The 23,184-nt window shown below is 43.3% G+C and overlaps 1 long non-coding RNA gene across 1 annotated transcript in view; it reads right to left on the minus strand.

The window, feature by feature from the left end:
- Positions 1 to 235: 235 nt before the first annotated feature.
- Positions 236 to 23,184, minus strand: part of LOC148535302 (uncharacterized) — a 52,943-nt gene continuing 29,994 nt past the window's right edge. The window contains exon 3 of the long non-coding RNA XR_015875771.1: positions 236 to 433. This is a non-coding gene — a long non-coding RNA (uncharacterized LOC148535302). The remainder of the gene's footprint in view (positions 434 to 23,184) is intronic.

Consider the following 23,184-nt stretch of genomic DNA (forward strand, 5'->3'; position numbering starts at 1 on the left):
TGTAGCAATGTTAGTAGTAAATGTGAAGTTTTCATTACATTCTTTGCACACAATCATTTAATGATATATCATATACACAACAAAGAATACTGTCTTAACTCTGTTATTAATAAATATGAAGTTGCACTTACCATATAAATATAATTAAATACAACACACAAACACTAAATACAAATTCATATAAATGTTTTAAGTGAAATGACATTAACTTCCAACATCTATTTTTTTTGCCTTTGAAAATCTAATGGTAATCTTGCAACCTGTATGGAAATGTCATATAATATAGCAGTCACAGTAATGATTAAAGTAGTATCAGACAGAGTTTGGAATCGGCAGACATCCAATATGCAGTGGCTTTGTAGTTTCCTTGATGATCATCACTGAATCCTTACACCCATCCTCCAGAAGCCACAAGGAATACAGGACAAGTCACCTGTAATAAACATTTAGATGGGTGTGGTACAAACTGTTAACATTCAGAATTTTGACATCCGACATGTCAACATAAATGTTATGTCAGCAATCAGAATGTTGACATGGTCATAATGTCGACATGGCCAGAATGTTCGCAATGTGAATGCCGAAAGTCAACATAGCATCTTTAGGGTATTTGAGCCCTGACCCTGCTTCTAAGCCTAAACCTAACCCTAAACCTATCATTAACATGGACTGCCAAAATTGTGCCTGTTGACAAAGTTAACATTATGTCCATGTTGACATTCAGACCACATTGGCATTCTGGTAACCTTGAGTAGTATAGGCTTTTTAGCAGGAACTGATAAGTACTCATATCATTTGGAAGCTAAAGCAGCACAGTCAGTGTGGAGACTAACAATCAGACAATGACAATGGCACTCCTGGGCTGCATATCATGCTTACATTCACCAAACACTATGATCTAAAGCTGGGCTCCTGTGAGACACACCACAACCCTTGTCGCATGACATATGGAGGAATGGTCTCATTCAAGAGATTAAATTAAAGAAGAACACAAGGAATGATATTGTATTGGTACAGCAACTCAGATGCTTTTCACTTCACATATTTGGTGCTGTGTCTATGTTTTAGGAGAGAATGGTGCTGAGGTGTGCAAGTGTGTAAGTCACAGTAAAATTCTATAAACCACGGTACAAATGTTAGAAATGTCTATTCAGTCAAATCATATGCGTAAGACATGGGGCCAAATGTAATAGGGTGAGAGTTTAGAAAATGTGAGAGTTTAGCAGTAAACTCTCACACTATGTAAACTCAGCCAATGTAATAGTGTCATAGAACAGGCAAACTCGCATGTTTTTAGACTAAAAAACTCTCACGATTTAAACTCTCATCCAGATGTTTCCCATTTTGAAGATAAAAATTGACCAATGCTAAACTCTCACATTTTCTAATCTCTCAACCTATTACCTTTGGCCCATATAGTATAATTGCTGTAAAGTAAAATCATAACATTGTGTACCACATTTTCATAGTGCACTCATACAATGTTGCTCTGAACATACTGTAGGCATGGTCAATTTGCAACTTCATGAGTGAAACTTGCAAATATGTAGCATTATGTAAAATGTTCAAACAGTCATATTATGCAGTTCTATTAAACAACAGAAAATCTTCCATAAGAATGTGTTCTGAGAATCGGATATGAGTAGTAAAGGCTATATTAGGCCTTTAATGCAAAGTTCTATCCGTGCTGTAATGTAATATCCTCTGCTTATAGTTTGCAGATGAAGAGGTCAGCCTCTTTCCTTTGTGGCTTGTAGCTATCAGGTTTGATGTTCTGGAATCCCCTACAAATGGGTTGTGATTTTTGTGTTGGAAGAATTCAGGGAGACTGGCTGGATATCAGAACTCCTCATCCACAGGTCTTGGATGTTGACGAGGGAATCGGTATGAAATACCGCAGGCCCCATGGCCGGCAGTTCGATTCCCGTCAGCGGCAGCCCGACATGAGCAGAGTTTGGAGCAGCGGAAGCCCGACAGCACTGGAAATCCCGATCGTGGATAGGTGAGTATCTACTAACCTAACCCCCCTAACCCTCCTTAGGGGTGCCTAACCCTAACTTCCCCCCAAGTGCCTAACCATAATCCCCCCTCTAAGTGCCTAACCCTAACCACCCCCTTCCCCACTGCCTAAACCTAAGTCCCCCGGGGGGGTGCCTAACCCTAACCCTCCCGGGGGGTTGCCTAACCTTAAGTCCCCCTGGGAGCCCTAAACCTAACCCTCCCCCCCGCAGCTGTCCGCTCGCGGCGCCCGGCATCCCTACGAACGGGATGCCGGGCACAGGTCTCCCGGCGTCTGGGAAATGCGGGTGTCTACATCTAGACGCCCGGCATTTCACCCTTGCCGGGATATGACAGTCGGGAAGCCGGCTGCCGGTATTTAGGCAGTCGGCTTCCCGATTGCATACCTTGACGAGACCTGGTCAAAGCTGTGGAGTCTAATCTGCAGGGAGGTGTTTGCCAGTGACTTCTCCAAGCGGGATATGGGCTTAGCTGCACCCTCCAGGCAGGTCGCAGTCCTTTGACCAGTTATCCAAGCCCTGTGGGAATAGAGACTCAAATATCAGTGGCCCAGGGGAAGTTCCCAACAAGGCACTACTACACAAGGAGATGCACCAAGGGATGGTACTTGAGAGGTACTTTGGAATTGGCACTTTAGGTACACTGGAATTGGCACTTGAGAGGTATACTAGAGTTGGCACTTGAAAGGTACCCTAGAATTGGCACTTGAGAGGTACACTAGGATTGGCACTTGAGAGGTACTTGAGAAATCACAGGTAGTGGCATGTGGACAAACTTCTGCACCATGGTGTGGCACTTGAGGAAGACACAGGTAATGGCGTGTGGACGCACTTTTGCACCACGGGGTGGAACTCGAGGAAGACACAGGTAATGGCGTGTGGACGCACTTCTGCACCACGGAATGGCACTCGAGGAAGACACAGGTAATGGCATGTGGATGCACTTTTGCACCACGGGGTGCACTGGAACAAATACACAGGTAGAGATGTAATCTGCACTGTTGCTCACAGGAGACACTGGAGACCAGGCACACAGGCAGGGATGTAAGCGCACTGTCGCTCAAGGAAACACTGGAAAATGAGAAAAACCAAGGGAACCTGGAACAAGACTCTACTAGCACACTAGGAGTGACAATTGTTGATCAGGCAACTTCCTGGAGTTCTGGATCTGGATATATACCCAGGGGTAGCAGATGATTGGAGCACAGCGTCAGCTGACCTAGACCATGCTACCATTGGTTGGGATACTGTCACATGATAGGAACTGTCATGGCAGCGCCCATGCTGGGAACTCCGGTCCCTGACACACACAGCCGACCATGGAAGTCCGCAAGCACCTAAGGCAGAATGCTGGGCACCTTGCCCATCACTGCACCAGACGTCTAACCAAATGAGTAGTCAGGGGAAGCCGGCATGGAGGTGAGAGATGGCTGGTCCTAGGCTGAACCCTGACAGTAGCTGATCATGGATGTGTTATAAAACACTCTTTATCATTTCTAATATAGGATGATAATAAGTACATGCGGCCATTGATCCAGGGGCGTATCTATAATGGGTGCAGAGTGTGCAGTGCACACGTGCCCCTGGGTCCAGGGGAGGCCCGCACCGCACATCCTGCACCCATATTATCTAAAACATACTTCTCCGATGTCCTGCTTTGGGTGTCTCAGCACTGCTCAAAATGCTGGAAAATTGCACAGCAGCCTTTTTCCGGCATTTTGCGCATGCGCAGTGAGGAAATTGCCAGGAAAATCGTGGCTGCGCCATTTCCCCAGCATTCTGCGCATGCACAGAAAACTCTAGGCACACTCTAGTGCCCAGAGTCTACTGATGCTGCGGTGGCCGGCTGCGTTAGTCGGCTGCCTGCGGCCGGGGAGAGAGGAGGGAGCCCTGGATGGGGAATGCACACGGTGCCCCTCCTCTCTTAAAACGCCCCTACATTGATCTCTATATGATAAATTGTAAACAGTGGTGTCCCGCTGGTAAAGCTTACTGGTAAGATCTTTTATTCTTGATGGGTCATCTGTGATCAGAGATGTGCAAGCTTGGATCGGTTCGGTTTTTCCTACCAAATTTCAGATTTAAGAAAGAGGCAAAACATCATCTTTCATGGACAAACATCATCTTTCAGGAACAAAAGTCCATGAAAGATGCTGTTTACTCATGAAAGATGACGTTTTGCCTCTTTCTGAGACCCAAAATTTGGCAGGAAAATCAGAACCGTTCAGAGGCTGCACATCTCTGTGATGCAAGCTTCTTTTATCTTCTGCCATAGATCTTCCCTCAGGTGTTCAGTTCCCCGTCAGGCTGGTCTGGCATAGTTGTGGGCTGCTATTGTGCCTAGCGGCTCTGTGTTATTTCATCCCTCTGTGGTGACTGAGTCGGGTCTGATGTTCCCGCGTACTCCGTCCTCTGCAATAGTGTTTGTACTCCCCTTATTCTGCCACAGTTTGTTCTCCGGTGTTCTATTCCCAGTCTTTACGGCCCATTTGGTGTCACTGAGGCGATTTCTGCAGTTTGCGGATGGGCGCTGTATATTTCAGCTGTGGTGTGTGGCTACCATTGGTTAGGGTCTGGCATTTTAAAACAAATACTATTTTATTATATATATTACTAAAAGTGCATAATATGAGATTGCGAGATAGTATGAATATCACAAATTAGTACTCTGTCACACTCTCTTATATAACACTTCACAATGCCCTTCACAAGATCCCAATTCTTTTTATTACCTAATTCAAAGTGATATCTCCCCTATTATCCCCAAACCCATATACTTTCTCTATAGCACTACACAGAACTAAAATTCTTCCCTGACACTTCTGTATATTTTAATCCCAAAACATATAAACACTGGTCCATTGAAATCCTGATAATTATTTCTCTCTGCATATTCCCCTAAACTAATTCTGAATCCTAATGTATTATTGTATTAATGTATATATATATTGTAACACAGGGTAAAGAAATGAGGAATCCAGACAAGCAGGTACTCAGTAAAGCAGTGTCTTTTATTGGCACCAGACACTGCACTTTAGCAGACGTGAGTTTAGCCTGCACACCTACAGGCATACAGGCACATAACACAAAATAAAAAAACATAAATGTCTCAGCTATCCTTGTGCTAATCAGTCAGCAGTGGCTTGCAGCCACAATTCGAAGTGCTCTCCCAGCATAGCCCTTGGACCCTCCAGGTCATGGCACCCTAATGTTAACCACCACCCCCAGCCTATCGCCTGCCCAGTTTGTCCAGCATCAGGAGCAATAATCAACAGGTGTGTGAGAGTTTTAAACCCCTGTGCTGCTGACTTCCTGCTGGCTCTGGGCGAAATGGAAAACAAAGAGTTCCATATCTCCACCTTGGGCTGTGCAGCACAAAAAACTCGGAATTCCAAACTTCTATTGTAACTGCAGAATGTGCTGGTCTTGTTTTCCTCTCCCTTGGAGGGAGCTTATCCCACCAGAATGTGGACAATTCAGGTGAGAGACAACCCCTCTCACCACAATATATATATATATATATATATATATAAATATGCTCATTGTTTTTGGAGTAAACTGTGGCAAATGATTGAAATACCAATGAATTGCAATTAGTAGATGTTAAATGTGGATACTTCAACACAAGTGGAGAAAAATACCATTTCTAAGCGCCCTCTAAGTCTAATGTTATTGTGTATAGATTGTTTATTGTGGGGTTCAGCTAACAGAGGACCCTCCTGGAGGAGCAGCTTTAATTGGCGCAAGATAGGGGTATTTTGATTATATATATATATTCATATGCAATTACACATATGAGTAAATACTTCTAAACTTGAGGCTTATCTGTATCGTTGGTGCACATAACTTATTGAAACATACTCGGGTATGATGTGTGTTCCTTTCTTATATGTACTATCCATAAATCCTGAGTAGTCCTTTTCCTCCTTAACCTAGGTGGGGAATCGGGGATTACCTATCTATAAGTTATTCACTGTAAATGAAGAGCAGTAGTCACAGCTCACTGTCTATCTTGACTCCAGTGCAATACAGAATGAACATATTTGAGAAGCACCTGTAATTATTCCTTTTTTTAGTGTTTGCCATGAGGTGTCATGTTAGACATGTGCTATTTTGAAATTGCAACTACTGCTCTCAACTGTGTTCAGTGTACATTCAAATGTCATCAATGTTCAGCTGCTGATAAAGTTAGTTAATAAAAGAAGGTAGCCTGTTTATCCAGACTCTGGGGCCTACTCATCAACACTAAAATAACGATTTTAAGGCCATTTTCCTTAATTAACGTTATTTTAGTATTCATGAAGAGACTCAACACAGGAGATATCACTGATATCTCCTGGTAAAGTCCCCCTGTGCTAATTTCCACACTCCCCATACATTAGTATAGGGATATGGAAATTATGGTATTCATCAAATTCCGAAAATTATGTATTTTCGGAATTTGATTGAGTTACTATTCGCCACTGTGAGGTGGCGAATAGCAGGTAACACTTACCTGTGTCAGCGTGGACAGGTCCCCCGGCATCTCCCTCCAGCATCCTGGTCCGTCCTCTGGCTCCGGAGGCTGGTATGACTAGTGTTCTCCCAGCAGAACACAATAAAGTTTAGAAAAAAAAACAAAAACTTTTTTTTCTAAACTACTGTGGTCAGCTGGGAGAACACTAGTCAGACCAGCCACCAGAGCTGGAGGCGCTGCAGCGGGCAGGTAAGTGCGGGGACGGGGGGAGGTGAGTGGAGGGGGGAAGGGGGGGACACAAAATGACCGCAGCTGTAGGTAGGGCTGCGCATGCGCTGGTTTTATGAATGTAACAGCACATGCGCAGCACAGATTCCAGCTACGGTAAGTTAGTGTAGATAGGGATAACTATCTATTTCCTGAAAAGCTGTCATCACAAAAATTACAGCTTTTTGGAATAGATAGTTATGGAGAGGAGGAATGATAAATTCCTCCGGTAATTAGGTAGAACTCCATGCGAGTTCTAAACCTAATTACCTCGAGAGAAATTTTAGGCATGATGAATAGGCCCCTCTGTTACTTAAGGTGTTCCTTCTTTGCTCTCCTCCATATTAAGAAAACAGCATGTGTTTTTTCCTGTTTTCACAGAGTTCCTGTTTTAATATACTTTTTGCTGCTTCTGTATAGTGTATCTGCTAACAGGTTATGGGCCCAGGACTGCAGAAAGAAAAGAAAGAAAAGTTATAAAAGTCAGAACCTCAGTGAAAGAAAGACAGAGCCTAGAGGAAATGACTGCTGATACAGCGCTTCAACGAATTTCACAGTAATGAGTCTGACTAACCAGAACTTTCAGACATGAAAATTCAAAGTAGAGATGCTGCTCACAAGAGAAAGTACTGTACAGATGCGTCCTTTCTCATCTAGCCTCAATACGCCATGCAGCACGATATGTCTGGCATGAGTGAGCCGCCAGGTCCCATCCAACTGTCGGGTGTCTTTTTTTTAATGAAATGTGTCTAAGTCACAATGTGAAGTGACTTGGACACACCAGGAAACTGTGCTGAATAATTTGATATGTGACACTCGTATATCTCTGTGCGACTGAGACTGAAAACGGAACTTGGTGTGGAAAAAAAGCTGCAGCCATTGCATCATAGCACATTGTATGCTGATTGAGTTTCGCACACAGATATACAAGTGTCACATCTCAAATTAATCAGCACAGTCTGCTGGTGCATTCTATTCGCATCGCGACTTAGATGCACTTTCGGCAAGAAAAGATGCATACAAGTTGGTAGAAAGTCTCATGGGACCAGGAGCGCCAAGAGGGGCTGTTTGGCGTGACTGCAGCAAAGACAAGTGAGGACACATCTGTATGTGAAATTTATGCAAGAGGCTAAGAATGACCCTGTTATAGATAAATTGACTGAGAAAGCCCAGAAGGCCTACAGTACAATATTTCTCACTGTAGATCAGTGGTTCCCAACTGTAGTCTTCAAGTACCACCAAACAGGTCAAGTATTGTGGATGTAAGCTCTCATGAGCAGGGACCTCTTCCCTCATGTGCTTCTCTTTACATTTTCTTCTACTCTCTACTCCCCATTAGGGCACCTAACACGGGACTGCCAACTCCTGGCAGCTTATTGTGAGTGCTTTAATCACTATTTCAGCAATGTATATAAGTTGTGTCCTTGTCCTGTACTGTATGTTACTTGTTTCTTGTTCACCTATTAGTTCTATGTACTATGTAAGGCGCTGCGGAACACTTGTGGCACCATATAAATAAAGGATAATAATAATAATAATAATAATAATAATTTATTTAACCATACACAAGTAAGTTAATCTACTTGGCTGGGTCAGTAATTATCCCACCTGGTTCCACAAACAGAAATCTTCAAAACATGACATGTTGGTAAAACTTTAGGGTTAAGGTTTAGAACCACTAGTGTAGATGATGATCAGGTTGTGCATATATGTAACTGTGACACTGCAAGACAAATGTGGGATGTGCTGCAGTAAGTGCATGAGAGAGCTAATTTAAGCAATAAGCTGTATTTAATAGGAAAGTTGTTACAAATTAAACTGCAGGTCAGCACATGCAGGATTATTTAAAGTGGTAGCACATTTGCACTGCATATCAGAAAAAAATAAAATACCTTCATACTGTACAGAATAGCAGCCCTACTACTCAGTGGTCTCACAGACACCTATGAGAAACATATAACAGCTCTTCATACCAGAACAGATGATGAACTGACATTCGAGTATGTTAAAGGGAAACTTGTACACTAATTCAACTGCAAGATAGAAAGTGTAAATAAGCATGATACAGCATTGATAGCTCAAGGCTGTATTATTAAAAGCACTAGTCAGAGACCAGAACAAGGGAATGTTTTGTGTGCAAGAAACTTGGTCACTTGAAGGCAGATTGCAAAGTCTGGAAAGCCAGAAGGAATCAACTAAAGAAAGATGCAAAGCAAAAAAGCAATGCGTGCTATAAAGGAGATGAAAAATACGTCTCTATGCTTTCAAAACAAATACAGTATAGTGATAAATGCTTGGTATATTAACTCAGGAGCTACAAGTCATATGGCAAATGATAAGAGTTTATTTACTCAGACCAAAGTAATTCAGAAAGAATAGCCACATCTAATGGCCATTATATGGTCTCAGAAGGAAGAAGAGAAGCTCATATTTACTGTCCAATCTCTCCAACATTTACCAGGAAGATACCAATCTGTTGTTTGTGAAAAAGCTTACCAATCAAGGACATGTTGTGACATTTAAAGGTGATAAATGCATTATTACAAATGGTAGACACATACTTGCAGAAGTAAAAATCACAATACATTGTATTAGTTACATTGTATTGAAGCTGGTAATCGCAGGAGCACATTAACTTTATTCATGTATGGCATCGTTGTCTAGGGCAGAGAAATTCAGAATCCATAAGAATACTAGCCCATGAACAACATACAAATGGCATAAAAAACAGTTACAGCAGAGCAGAAGTTTCTAGTCCTAAGTCAAACATATGTACATGAAAAATGTGACCCCAGGGCATAATAAATATTTTCTTACATTCATTCATGATTCTTGGAAGTTCACAACACTTTACTTGTTTCCCCATAAAGATGCAGTCTCAGAAAAACGTGTGGACATTTCCCAAAACACTACGTGCAGCTAATAGGACAGAATATACAAGTGGCACAACACAAGCCATTCTGAAAATATATGAAATTATCTTCCCGTCAACAATACTGTACAATCCAGAGCATAACACTGTCACTAAGAGGATGAAATGGACACCCTGCAAAAGTGGGTGGAGTATGCCATTCGATGAAGAAATGCTGGCATTTTATTAGGGAGAAGCAATCATGCCAGCCTGCTATCTTCAAAATCACTTATTGGGAAAAACAATCGAAAAGGCTCCATATGAAGGTGGAATGGAAAGAAACCTGACCTACAATATATAAAAATATTTGGAAGTAAAGTATTTGAACAAAGCTAAAATACTCAAAGTGGGATGCTCATGCAAAAAAAGGAGTGCTTGTAGGCTACAGTGAATCGCAAAAGTGTTACAGTATTCTGCATAAAGAAACCAACAAGGTAAAAATAAGCAGAAGTGTTGTTATTGATAAAAACTCAGTGTATAAGTAATTTCATGAAACTACACAAGCAGAACAGTTTGAGGGAAGAAGTTAAAAACACAACACCAGAGGAAGAGGAAAATTAAATTGAAGTTACTATGGATGATCCAGTTAAAATTAAGCTGTGTTGGAGATGGAATATCAAATTTGACTTTGGTCAGGAGATCAGCTGCGTACCATGCGGGCCGCGGGCAGTCTGTGTCTCTGTGAAACAGCTGCACTGTGTGTGTAGCGCTGACCAGATGGAGTTCGGTCAGCACTACACAGCACAAACACACAGCCGCCGGCGCCGGCAGCTGTGTGTTTGCTTTATCAGCTGATGAGAGTCAGACTCTCATCGGCTGCTGCTCCCACTGCCGGAGCTGGGCTCCCGCAGTGGGTAATGGGAGAGACGTCATGACGTCTCTCCCATAATGCAAAGCGGCCCGGCCCGGGAGGACGGACAGAGGAGCCGATAGCGGCGGCGGGACCAGGAGCGGGGTTGCAGGTGTTTTTTTTAATTTTTATTACGTCTCTATTGCGGGGGGGGGGATTACTACTGGGGGCACTACAAGGGGGGATTACTACTGGGGACACAATGGGGGGATTACTACTGGGAGCACTAGAAGGGGGGCTACTACTGGGGGCACTACAAGGGGGGCTACTACTGGGGGAAATACAATGGGGGCTACTACAAGGGGGGATTACTACTGGGGGAACTACAAGGGGGGGCTACTACTGGGGGCAATACAAGGGGGGATTACTACTGGGGGCACTACAAGAGGGGGATTACTACTGGGGGAACTATGAGGGGGGACTACTACTGGGGGCACAACAAGGGGGGACTACTACTGGGGGCACTACAAGGGGGACTACTACTGAGGGCACTACAAGGGGGGCTACAACTGGGGGCACTACAAGGGGGGCTACTACTGGGGGCACTGCATGGGGGGAGCCTCCACTGTGGGGACTACTACAAGGGGGTACTACTATTAGGGGCACTACAAGGGGGGGACCACTACTGGGGGCACTATATAAAGGGCAATACTGGGGGTACTGTATAGGGGGGATCTACAACTGGGGCCACTGTTTAAAGGGCACTGCATAAAGGGTACTACTATTGGGGCACTGCATGGGGGGACTACTACTGGGGGCACTATATAAGAGGCTTACTACTGGGGACACAGAGGGCACTGCACAGGGGGACCACTACTGGGGGTACTATATAAGGGGCACTGCATAGGGGGTACCCCTACCGGGGGCATTGCATGGGGGGACTACAACTGGGGGCACTATATAAGGGTCTTACTACTGGGGGCACAAGGGGCACTGCACAGGGGGGACCATTACCGGGGGCACTGTAAAAGGAGCACTGCATAGGGGGCGCCAAAAAATTTGGGCTAGGGCCGTCCCTGGTTACAGTACCTCCAGGAAACATGCCATTGAATGTAAATGGGTTTTAACACAAAATGTGACTCTGAAGATAAAGTATAAATATTAACTAAAGGATTAGAGGCAAAGAGCTAGTCTCAAAAATATGATGAGGATTGTGATGCCACTTTTGCACCTGTTGCTAAGCAGTGTACTTTCAGAACCTTGATTGCTATAACTGCCTTAAGAAATATGCAAGAGAGACATTGTGACATTATAACCAAAACAGCATTTCTTACTGGTGATATAGAAGAAGAATTGTACATGACACAGCCTGAAGGTTATGTCAAAAAGGTCCAAGAACATCTTGTTTGCAAATTGCAAAAATCGATCTATGCTCTCAATCAAACAGTAAGAGCATGGAATTGTAAAGTTAACAATGTCTTATTAAGGTATGTTAAGGTATGTGAAAAGGTATAAGGTAAGGTATGTGGAAAGGCATACAAGAGGCTAAACCTGACAGTCACAGAGAAATTGACTGAGAAATAGGAATACACATACAGGGGTATATGTATCAAGCCTTGAAGAGAGTTAAAGTGGAGAGAGATAAAGTACCGACCAATCAGTTAATTTTTTAAACCAAACACAACAGCCTGTAAAATGGAAGTTAGGAGCTGATTGGTTGGCACTTTGGGGTCTATGTACTAAGCCTTGGATGGAGATAAAGTGGATTGAGATAAAGTACCAGACAATCAACTCCTAACTGGCATGTCACAGGCTGTGCTTGAAAAATGACAGTTAGGAGCTGGTTGGTTGGTACTTTATCTCGTCCACTTTATCTCTCTACAAGGCTTGATACATATACCCCAAGGCTTAGTAAATAGACTTCTTTATCTCTCTCCAAGGCTTGATACATCCACAGAGAGAAGATGATGAATGTTTTCTACTTAATCAGTCTGATAAAATTGGTACAATTCTCATTTTCGAATGTCAGAAGAAAAAGGTGCAACAACAGCAATGAGCACATCATATCTGAAATTAGGTGAAGATGCTCTCTTACCAAATAATGAACAGTACAGACCAGCAGTGCTTTTATATGTGGCAACTACAACAAGGCCTGATATTTCAGTAGCTATGTTTCATCTTTGTAGATGTGTGAGTAAACCTTGTCGAAGAGATTTGAATACAAGTAACAGAGTGATGCAGTACCTTAAACACACATGGAAATTGAACCTGATATTGGGTCTGATTCAGAGATGGACGCTAATGCAATCAAAACTGCAATCCCGCATGGAACGCAGCTGCGAAAATATGCTAACGATTCCACTGAGCATTAGGACGCCCACTTCTGCCTTCTGACATGCGTACGACGTCGCTTACCTGCGTGAATATCGGTAGCAGCAGATTTGGCAGCTCTCCTGACACACAGAGCTGAGTATTAGATCACAAGGGCTAATTTATGCACGCCCATGTAACGGCGTTCAGAGGGTCAGACATGCCTGTTTTTATGACTACTCCGTTACCACCCCCAATCGCTTACAGCCTGTCACTCACTTTGCGATGGATTCCTCTGTGCATCCATATTCGCAGTGTGATCACTGCACATGGTCAGTGTGGCTTATATGCATCCGCAATTACAAACAAACACTCATTCTGCATACGTAATCACCATTGCATTCATCTCTGAATCAGGCCCTAAAGTTGAATTGAAAGGATATGTAGATGCAGATTGGGCAGGTGATTACAGAGCTTGCAATTCAATAGTATGTAGTGACTTGTTCAAACCGGGGAACAGTCCAATCTCATGGTCCAGTAAAATGCCATTTGAAATAAGAATTACATGTATCAAAACAAGCAGGTACATGAAAATCAGGACACAAAGGTCATAAAATGCAAAACAGATCAAGGTCTAATACGTTTGGTGAACAGTAGAAAGACCCAAGAAATATGAGCATGTGTGTAATGTTATTCATGTTAAAATATATAGGGGAAATAAGGAGAGAGAAAAAGAAATAAGAAGAGAAAGGAGCATGATAGGTGGGTAACCACCAAACAAAAAAAAGGGGGGGGATGGAGGACAGTCCTCACAAGCAGAAAGTTGATAATTATAAAGAAAATGGGGGTCGAGGAAAAAATCCTGATGGAAAGCAGCTGCTAATATTTGCAGATGCAGTCACCTTATCCGTTCATAGAAACGCCAACTGCTACCTTCTGTTCTGTGAGCGCACATGCAGACCAGCGCACACCTGGGAACAACGGCCACCATCAACCAATTGCGGCTAGTCCGACCTGTCTCTAATTCTGTGAGTCGTTGCACACGCAGAGAGCTCTGGTACTGTGGTGGTGATCACATTGGCTAAATTATGGATGCCCATTAAACGGTATTCAAACGGTAAGACAAACTTGCATGTTTAAGACCACCCGCCCATCACATCCCCCAAACACTTGCTAGCTATCAATCATTTTTGTTAATAATAATATTTATATAGCACTTTTCTCCTGAAGGATTCAAAGTGCTTTACATTTGCCTTTACACAGTGCCAGATTAAGGTCCACATGAGCCTGGAGCTGAAATGTATGAAGGGCCTATTGTGTGCCACTGCAGGGTGTATGACTAGTGCTGCTGCAGTGTGATTAGTGATGTGGAGGTGTGACCAGTGTGGTCTACATAGGGGGTGTGTTCTGTGCTATGGATGTAGCAAGCTCTATGAAGGGCATAGCTAGCGCCTACCTTCACCTCCTTTGTAGTAGAGCTAAGGACCTGATTCAGAGTTGCTCGCAATGCCAATATTTTTGCAGATGAGAGATTATTGGCAAACTGCGCATTCATCTAAGTCACACTGTGCATGCATCACTGTACATTACTGTAGTCACTCACATCGACTTTTACTCAGTGTGATTGACAGTCAAGAAGTATTTGAGGGAGATAACAAGGAGTGGCGGCAAAGAACGCAGGAATGCCGTGACCATTTTGGGGGCGTGTCACATCCTGTGTCTGCGATTCCGTACGCAACAAAAATGGCTCCAGCTTCTCAGTTCCCACATCCATTCTGCGCGACCAAAACTTCAGCACATGTACTATGTGCAATTCTAATATTTGTCACAGCCTGGAGTGATGCAAGGAAGGTGGTATGGGCCGGTACGGCATACCATTAAGAAATTAGCAGCCGATACGCGGTACCCCCTAAAATCTTACTGCCGGCGCAATTAGCTGCACCGCTGAGCAAGTCACAACAGTCTGCGTCGAGGTGGACCCTGGGCAATCAGTGACAGGGGCAGCCCAGCAGCTCTTGAGTGCTGAACATGCCCCCAAAGTGATGAGAAATAGGGGAGTATTGTGTTAATACATTTTCAGTTGTCACACCCCTCATGATTTCTGGCCAAGCTCATTACTTGCACCACTTTCTATCTATGTCTATCTATCCTTTCTGCACCCTCATCGCAGTTCAGGGGCAAAAGCTGGGGTAGTATGGTAAATCTGTCTTATATATATATATACATATATATATATATATATATATATAGATTTACCATACTACCCCAGCATATATATATAGACAGGTTTACCATACTACACCAGCATTTGCCCCTGAACTGAGATGAGGGTGCAGAAAAGATAGATATATACACACACCCTGCATATACATACATACATATTGTACACAGGAGCCAGACATTACACTGACCTGTGGGAATATACTCTGGTTATGCATGTTGGTTTCTCCTCACTGCCTGTGACAGCTATCTTCCATACTTTGGTAGGCAGCTCAGCCTCTACACTCGCAGGCTGACTCTTCAGCCCCCGGGCCATCTGCCAACTCAGTTGCTGAGAGTAAGGTTATCGGTCAGGGGAATGTGTGGACTGGGACGGGAGCTTCAGATGACATGGGGGCTTCATAAGATGACCCAGGAGGCGGAGCTTCGGATAATAGAGAAACCCAGCTGTGGGTGACCCAGAGGGCGGAGCCTTGAGCTGAACAGAGGTGGAGCTTTGGACATTATGTGGGTGAGGCTTCAGGCAGCAGGGGGCGGAGGTTCGGGTGGTCTTGGGGGTCAGTGCCGGCGGGGCTTCAGACAGTCGATCGGTTGGAGAGAGTTAATGGGCAATACTTCAATGCAGCAGCCAGGATTTGGGATGAAAGAGCTGGGTGGTGATATGAATTTTTTTTTGTCAACATTACACTGCATAGGATCATATAGGCCTATTTTCATGGGAAGGCTTGGAGCTGTAATTCCACCCACCCCATTGTTAATCCGGCCCTGCCTTTACAGCATAAAATACAAAATAACCTTAACAAGGGACATTAGTGAAATGCTTGGGTGAAGAGGTGAGTCTTGAGTCTATTTTTGAAGAACTTTAGAGTGGAGGCCTCTCGAACTGTGTGGGGAAGCGAGTTCCACAGAGTTGGAGCCACAAAGCTGAAAGCTCGACCCCCAAATGAATTCTGGGAGATTCTAGGTACTGTTAATAGTCCTTCAACAACAGATCGCAGTAAGTGAGCAGGGAAGAGATCAGAAGTTGCTTAAGGTACCTTGGGCCCTGGTCATGTAGGGCTTTGTAAGTCAGTTAGTCAATCTTGAAAACAATTTGCCATCTTACAGACAGCCAGTGAAGGGAGTAGAGAGTGGGTGTTAATGTATGTGGCAGGAACAGGGCTGGTTGGTTAATAGCCTGGCAGCTGCATTTTGTACCATCTGAAAGCAGTGCAATTTTTTGCTGGGAGACCAAGGTAGAGGGCGTTGCAGTAGTCTAAGGGCCTAATTCAGAGCGCTCGCTCTGAATCAGGGCCCTCCTACCTAAAAATGGAGCGGCCTCTTGGACGCTCTCATAGCTGTGGGTTACCCTGCGGTAGGGTCTCGTGGCCGCAAGCCCTGGAGTGATTTTGGCTCTATCAGAGCCAAAATCACTCCCACTGACATCACTAGTGATGTCAGTGGGGCCAGACCCAGACGGTAGGCATTCCCATGGGAACGCCTCCGTCTGGCAGTCACACCCCCAGCACGCCCACCAAAGGGGGCGTGCTGTCAGTCACCATCGACAGCACGCCCCCTTTGGTGCGAGACCCGGAGTGACAGCTTGGCTGTCGCTATGCGGGTCTCGCGCATGCGCATGACGGAGCTCCCTCCGTCGTGCGCATGCGCATTAGGGCACCATCGACTCGCTTGCGAGCGTCCTTTGCTCGCGAGCGGGTCTGAATTAGGCCCTAAGTGTGATGATATAAATGCATGTATGAGTTTAGGCAGATCTTCTGAGGGAAGTAAGTGCTTGATACTGGCTATGTTCCTCGGATGAAAGAATGAGAATTTGATTGTGGCTGATACCTGATGTTTAAGTGTAAAGCCACTATCCAGGACAATACCAAGATGTTCAGTGTTTTGTAATTCTGAACTCCCAAGTGTAAGATCTGTTGGTTGGCTATGCTGTAGCCTTGTCCTGTGATCTATCATAAGGACCTCTGTTTTATCAGGCAGTCGCAGCCAACTGGCACTCATCCACTCCTGGAACTAAGCTAGGCAGACATTTAGGGTTGATATTGGGTACTCAGTACATGTAGCAAAAGGACAGGTACAGTTGTGTATCATCTTCATAGTAGTGGTAGACCAGGCCATGACTTCTGATTATTACACTCAGTGGTAGCATGTATACTGCAAAAAGCATGGTAGATAGTATATAACCCTGTGGGACACCGCATGGAAGTGGCACTGGAGATGAAGTGTTTACTCAAGAAGAAACTCTCTGTGACCTGCCTTTGTGTTTGCTGGCTTGCTGGTGCCATTGCAATGCAATGGCAGTGCCATCGCACGCATGCGCTATTATGCATACATGCATGCGCATAGGATAAAAATTGCTAGACTGCATTGATGTTTGCAATTGCAATTCAAGCTGAATCAGGCCCACAGACAATATTACTAATATATAATGCAAAGGAAACATCACTAGTCTACCTTTCAAGGGTGCCTTAGGGAATTATATAGGGAAAACCGTTTCCAGCAAAAAGATCAGGAAGATTAGTAAAGTGGCAGAAAACTGTAAATGAGCTGTGAATAGCAAAATAGTGCATACAAAATTAACTATTGCTCCCCAGGCTGGTGCCTAAACTTTCCCAAAGGTCTAGTGTCTGAATTTAATGTGCTGGTGACCCCATGCCAGAGCCTGATGTACTACTTCTGGTGCAGGGTAAACCCTGAATAGGGCACAGACCTAAACTCTAAAGACTAAATGGGGCACAAGTCTAAAGCCTAAATGGGGCACAGGCCAAAAACTTGGTGAAAGCGCGAGAGTGCAGATCATTGGTGAAAAGGGCTGAAACTACTGTACAAATACAATGCTTGTGCAGAGGTATAGTTACTGTAGGTAGGTAGAGTAGTTAGATTTTGAATAAAAGATAGATGGTATCCATGGTTGTTAAAGAAGAGCTGGCCTGTCTGGAGCTATGTGAAACATTATTAAATGTGAATTCTGACACTGGTAAAAATGAAAATACAGTTTTCATATTGGTAATTTAAAAAGCATGTTTGATTTTATATTGTTCAAAGGTCTGGTTAGTTCTGTTGGTCTGCCCTTTGGATATAGCATGGTAAGCTGAAGATATGCAAGTGTCATTTGTAATACAGACATATCTATAGACTTATTAGGGGGTTACATTCTTTTTCAAGCCACTGTAAATGTGCCAGAGAGCAAAAATGTTTCCAGAGGTTAGACAGAAATTGAGTTTCTCAGGCCTATATAAAATTATCTGGTACCCCATATAGACAGATAACTTCATTAATTAAAATGTTTGCTGTCTCTATAGTGAAGGGTAATCTGAACAGTGGTACAAATGTCCCATCCTTAAACTGTAAGTTGCTCTATAATAACAAATATCACAGTGTACCCATGAAAAGGGGGTAGGTTGACTATGAAATTTGGGTTACCACCTTCATATTTTCGAGTCCCAGATGAAGGGGGTGACAAGGAGCATGTTCAAAACTGCATGTCCCTATTTATGCCTCCGAGCCCCATCATGACCCTTTATATGCCATCAGTGCCCACATATGCCCCTTATATATCATATGTGCCCTCACTTGCAACTTTTGCTATCAGGCCCTTAACATACCTTCTCCAAGAAAGAGAGGCAGGGACCCATTGCTGGCTCCGGTGGATCTGGGCTGGCTTCAGAGGCTCTTGAAAAGCTTCATGTGGTGCTGCAGCCAGGCAGGAAGTAAAAGACGCTGGCTGCACTGCAGAGGAGAGAAGCCAGCTGACCTCAAGAGGATGAGGTTGTATTTGAAAATAATAAAATCTAAATTTATGATTTCCAGATGATTTCAATCCGGGATTACTTTCAGAGACCCTGATTTTCAGACTATCCAGAGTAATCCTGGATGGGTGTCACACTGTCTTAATCACAGTGTGACTGCAGTGCACCAGACAGAGTGAGGTGGACTTAAGGGGGTGGGTCTCTTGCAGGACACATCAGTATCAGCCAGTGTAGCACCACAGTCACAGTGTGGCTGCAATCTGGACATAGGGAGGAGGACTCAAGAAGGAGGGCCCCTAGTGGGCCAGTGTGGTCCACAGCGTTCGCAAAACACGAGGCAGCAAATGTGCAGTGGCAGCTGAGCAGTGCACATAGTGTAAAAAAAATTCTGCCCGCTGTCCAGAAGTGCTGCAAATAGCTTCCACACTGCGGCCCAAAGTCACTGAAAGTGGTCCTGTTTGTCAATCTTGTAGAATAGAGTAAAAGAAGTGGAGGTGATGGGCACATTACACTCAATAAGAGACAGGCAAGGGAATATCATGGTTTTATTAGTTGGGACACAGAAAAATATATATTTTTTTCTCTTCTCACTAATATATTGCATGGCAACTGTACCTCATCACTAATAGGACTGTTCTCTAGATTAGCTAATGGGAGCTCTAATCATACTTTTAATTACTTGTATGATTAAATCTTGGCACACAGTTTATTGTGAGGATCTGACGAGGTTCTTTCCACACTACTTGATTCTGTAAGTATGTCAGATGGCTTACTATAATTAAAATCATTCAGAAAAATTAGGAAATTATTCCTAAATTTTAATTAAAAACTATCATGTAGAGGCTTAAAATCCTTCTTTCTTTTTTGTAGTGAATCATAAAACTTATAAGGTCACACATAGAGTACTACATGCTATTTTACAACTTTAAAGCTGCCAAAATATGCAACATTAAAAAACAAACAACAGCTGTTAGAGAACGAAGATTTAATGTGCAGAGCTTGTTCACGCATCTACACGCACAAACAGGCCATCATCAAGATATATACAAACACTCTCCAATATTCAGAATTTATTCATGCATAATTCTGCTAGTGGTATGATTTGCATATGCTTTGCATATGATAATTTTTTCTTTTTGCTTTTTGTGATCATACTTACTTTTTAAAAAAAAATGTATTATACCGAATTCTTACCTTTCATTAGTCTGCTGTTACAGCAATTTTAGAGACAAGTCTTTCAAATCTAAGGGCCAATCCATGCTGCCATAAATTGCTGATGATAGCTTTTTCTACACTAGCTTCTTGGTTCCAAGTGTCAGTTCATCTTCCTGTGACTTTTGTCTCTTACCATTGACTTTGGATATCGGAGACTTCTGGCTTTGACTACTGGCTTTGGATTTTGGTGACTCTTGGCTCAGATTTATTGGGTATTATGCAGGACTTCTACTAAATAGATGCTACTAATCTACAGGGTAGACTTACCAAATTGGAGCTGCATATCACCTATTGAAGTTCTACCATTCCTCAGCCACCAGACTGAGGGGTCCAGTTCCTGTCTCAGTCACCACATCTGAATTCTTTGAAATATTTTGACATCCTAATTGCAATAGATTGTCACCTCTCAACTTTCATATAGTATATGTTCCAGTATTGTCTGCCTATCATTGGTTTCCCCATTTGTACCAGCATCTCTTTGTACCAGTCATTCACTATGTATATATCAACAAAATTAATCTATTGCCAGCATTACCTTCTGCATCAAGTTACCGTCTGTTCTTGTGTTTATGCCAGCAATTATCAACTACTTCCTGCTGCTCATATCTTCTATTATATGCAAAATGATAACTCTCACTGTTTCTTGTACCTGCTATATACGTACTGTATATTTGCTGAAATACTAGAGGGTAAATTTACTAAGTACTGGCTTTGCTGTCAATTGCAAACCAATGGACATTGACAGAGGTTTAGTGTCTAAAGAAACAGTATTTACTATATGATATGTTTCTCAATTCATAAACTCATCGATGTCCATCGTTTTTTTATTCTATAAGTCCTGTGAGTTTACTTTTTTTTTAATAGAAGCTGCTGGAAAATGCACCACCAAAACTGATGGAAACAGACCAAAAATCGTCAGAAACCCACCAAAAGCCCTTGAACACTTCCTGGTGTTTTTATTTGTGTGTGCCTGTGGTTTGCTTGTGAGGAGTGTAGTGTTTGTGTAAGTTTAAAAGTGTTTGCCTTGTCTGTCTTTTTTGCTTGGTGTTAAGATGGAGTGTAGTAGGAGGAGGTATAAAAAAAGAGGATTGGGAGCCTGAGGTAGGGGAGGAGCACTGGATGTTGAGCAGGAGTTCAGGCATCCAAAACGAAATCTGGTTGAAATGTTAGATTCTCATATGATGAGAATGTGGCACTGGTCCTTGCTGTTGTGCCCAATTATGGAATTATTGAGCTAAACTTCAGTAAGTAGAAAGTAGCTGATCTGGTCCTCTGTGTCAATGCTGTGGTAACAAGATATATGGTAGGTACCTTAAGTGTATGTGTGGGTAGATAAGATTGCAGCCTTGGGGGAGATAAGACGTTCCTAAAATAACTACTAGGGATTACTGCCTGAGAAAGTGGAATGCGATCAATGAAACACGTTGCTTTTGGACACCACAGTGATGATATTATTGATTTTCACATTTTTTATGTATTATTTTTGTTTTTTATTGTTTTAAATCTAAATATTATTTTATCATTCAATTTCTATACTTAATATTAATATACTGTGAAGTGTTGTCAATATAATTAACTCGGACAATTAGACAAACAGACCCATTTTTAATAGGGACAAACAATACATATGTAATGCTTTTGTAGTGTTTGTTTTCGGCATCACAAACGAAAAAGGCACAATCCAGAACCACACAAAGAACAAACGAGGAGGTGTTAGATAAACGCATTACAGCTAAATGTTCTTTCTGTTACACTTTATTTATCATTATTTTGAACTATGTATATTATAAACCTAAGTTGTTCATTCCCTGACATGAAGGACCATTATGGGCAGTTGATTGGCCCTCATCCAGGGTTGAAGGATATACACATGGACCAGGACCAGTTGTTCAAACCTTTCAGCCAGTATACTCTACAGCTTCAGGTTATGCAACTGGTGAGCAGGGCTGCCATCAGGGGGGGACTGCCGGGCCTGTTGTCCCGGGCCCGGAGAGAGAGGGGGCCCGGTGGTCCGCATTAAGGGAGAAGATACGGCGCCGGCACTGGCAGCATTCCAAATAAGTTTCCAGCCGCGAGCGGAACAGCAGCCCTCCTGATTGGTTGTCGTTCTGCAAGCAGCCAATCAGGAGCGCCCACTCCTGATTGGTTGTCCCGCGAGCAGCCAATCAGCAGCGGCTGCTCCTGATTGGCTGTCGGTCCGCGAGCAGCCAATCAGCAGTGACAGCTCCTGATTGGCTCGTGGCCAGTTCCTTATTTGAAATGACACCGATGCTTTCTTGCTGGCTGCAGGTAAGTACATAGCCAGCCTTCTCCTAATGCAGCCAGCCTTTCACTGCGCATTCGCCCCCCCCACCAAGTCCAGACAGCCTCCCCTGCCCTGTGCCTCTCCCCTACTCCTAACAGCCCTCCCATGTGCCTCCCCCTTCTCCAGCCTCTCCTAATCTGCCCCCCCCAAATAAGGTTCAGCCTTCCCTGCCCTATGCTCTTCCCCAGGGGGGCCCTGCATATTTTATTAGTATCGGGCCCCACAATTTCTGGTGGCAGCCCTGCTGGTGAGTGTATCCTATAGAGCAAAGTATTTTTAATGGGATATTAGCCTTTTTTTTACTTGCAATGAGCACACATTCATACTATTGTCAATTTAGCACATCATTATGCTATCTATACTTTTTGCACCAATGCTTTGATACAGTATAATATTTTTTTACCTATTTTTTCTATCATCTTATTAAAACACATAATGTATATTTCATAAAAAATACAGGTTAGACATGGCTTCCACACTAGAGGTGAATATTCAAATGCCTCACACGAAGACTGCTCCCGTGTCTCACAAAAAATAAAAACCTTACCTTGAGTTAGTGCTAATTTACATACAATGTGCATTTGATCATGCTATATTTTGTATGTAAGGTTGTTTTGCTAAAAACAATTATGAAGTGACAAAACTTCAGATTTAGGGCCAAATTCAATTAACCTTGAGTGGCTAATTATCTGTGTTGAAGATGGGGTGACTCTCATTAATGGCAAATTTACTGTGCAAGGATGGTTAGGGTCAGGCACCTACCCTGACAGCTAGGGTTAGGCATCAGGAGAGAGGGTTAGGGTTAGGCACCAAGGCAGAGGGTTAGGGCTAGGGTGAAGATTAGAGCTAAAAAACTTTCAAAATACCCACGTGTTGACTATTTTCATGTCAACCTTTTGACAACGATGACCGTTTGTACATGTTGACCTTCTTACATGTCGACCTT

This window comes from Taudactylus pleione, unplaced genomic scaffold (genome assembly GCF_031769625.1).
Source record: "Taudactylus pleione unplaced genomic scaffold, aTauple2 ptg000053l, whole genome shotgun sequence".
Taxonomy (NCBI): Eukaryota; Metazoa; Chordata; class Amphibia; order Anura; family Myobatrachidae; genus Taudactylus; species Taudactylus pleione.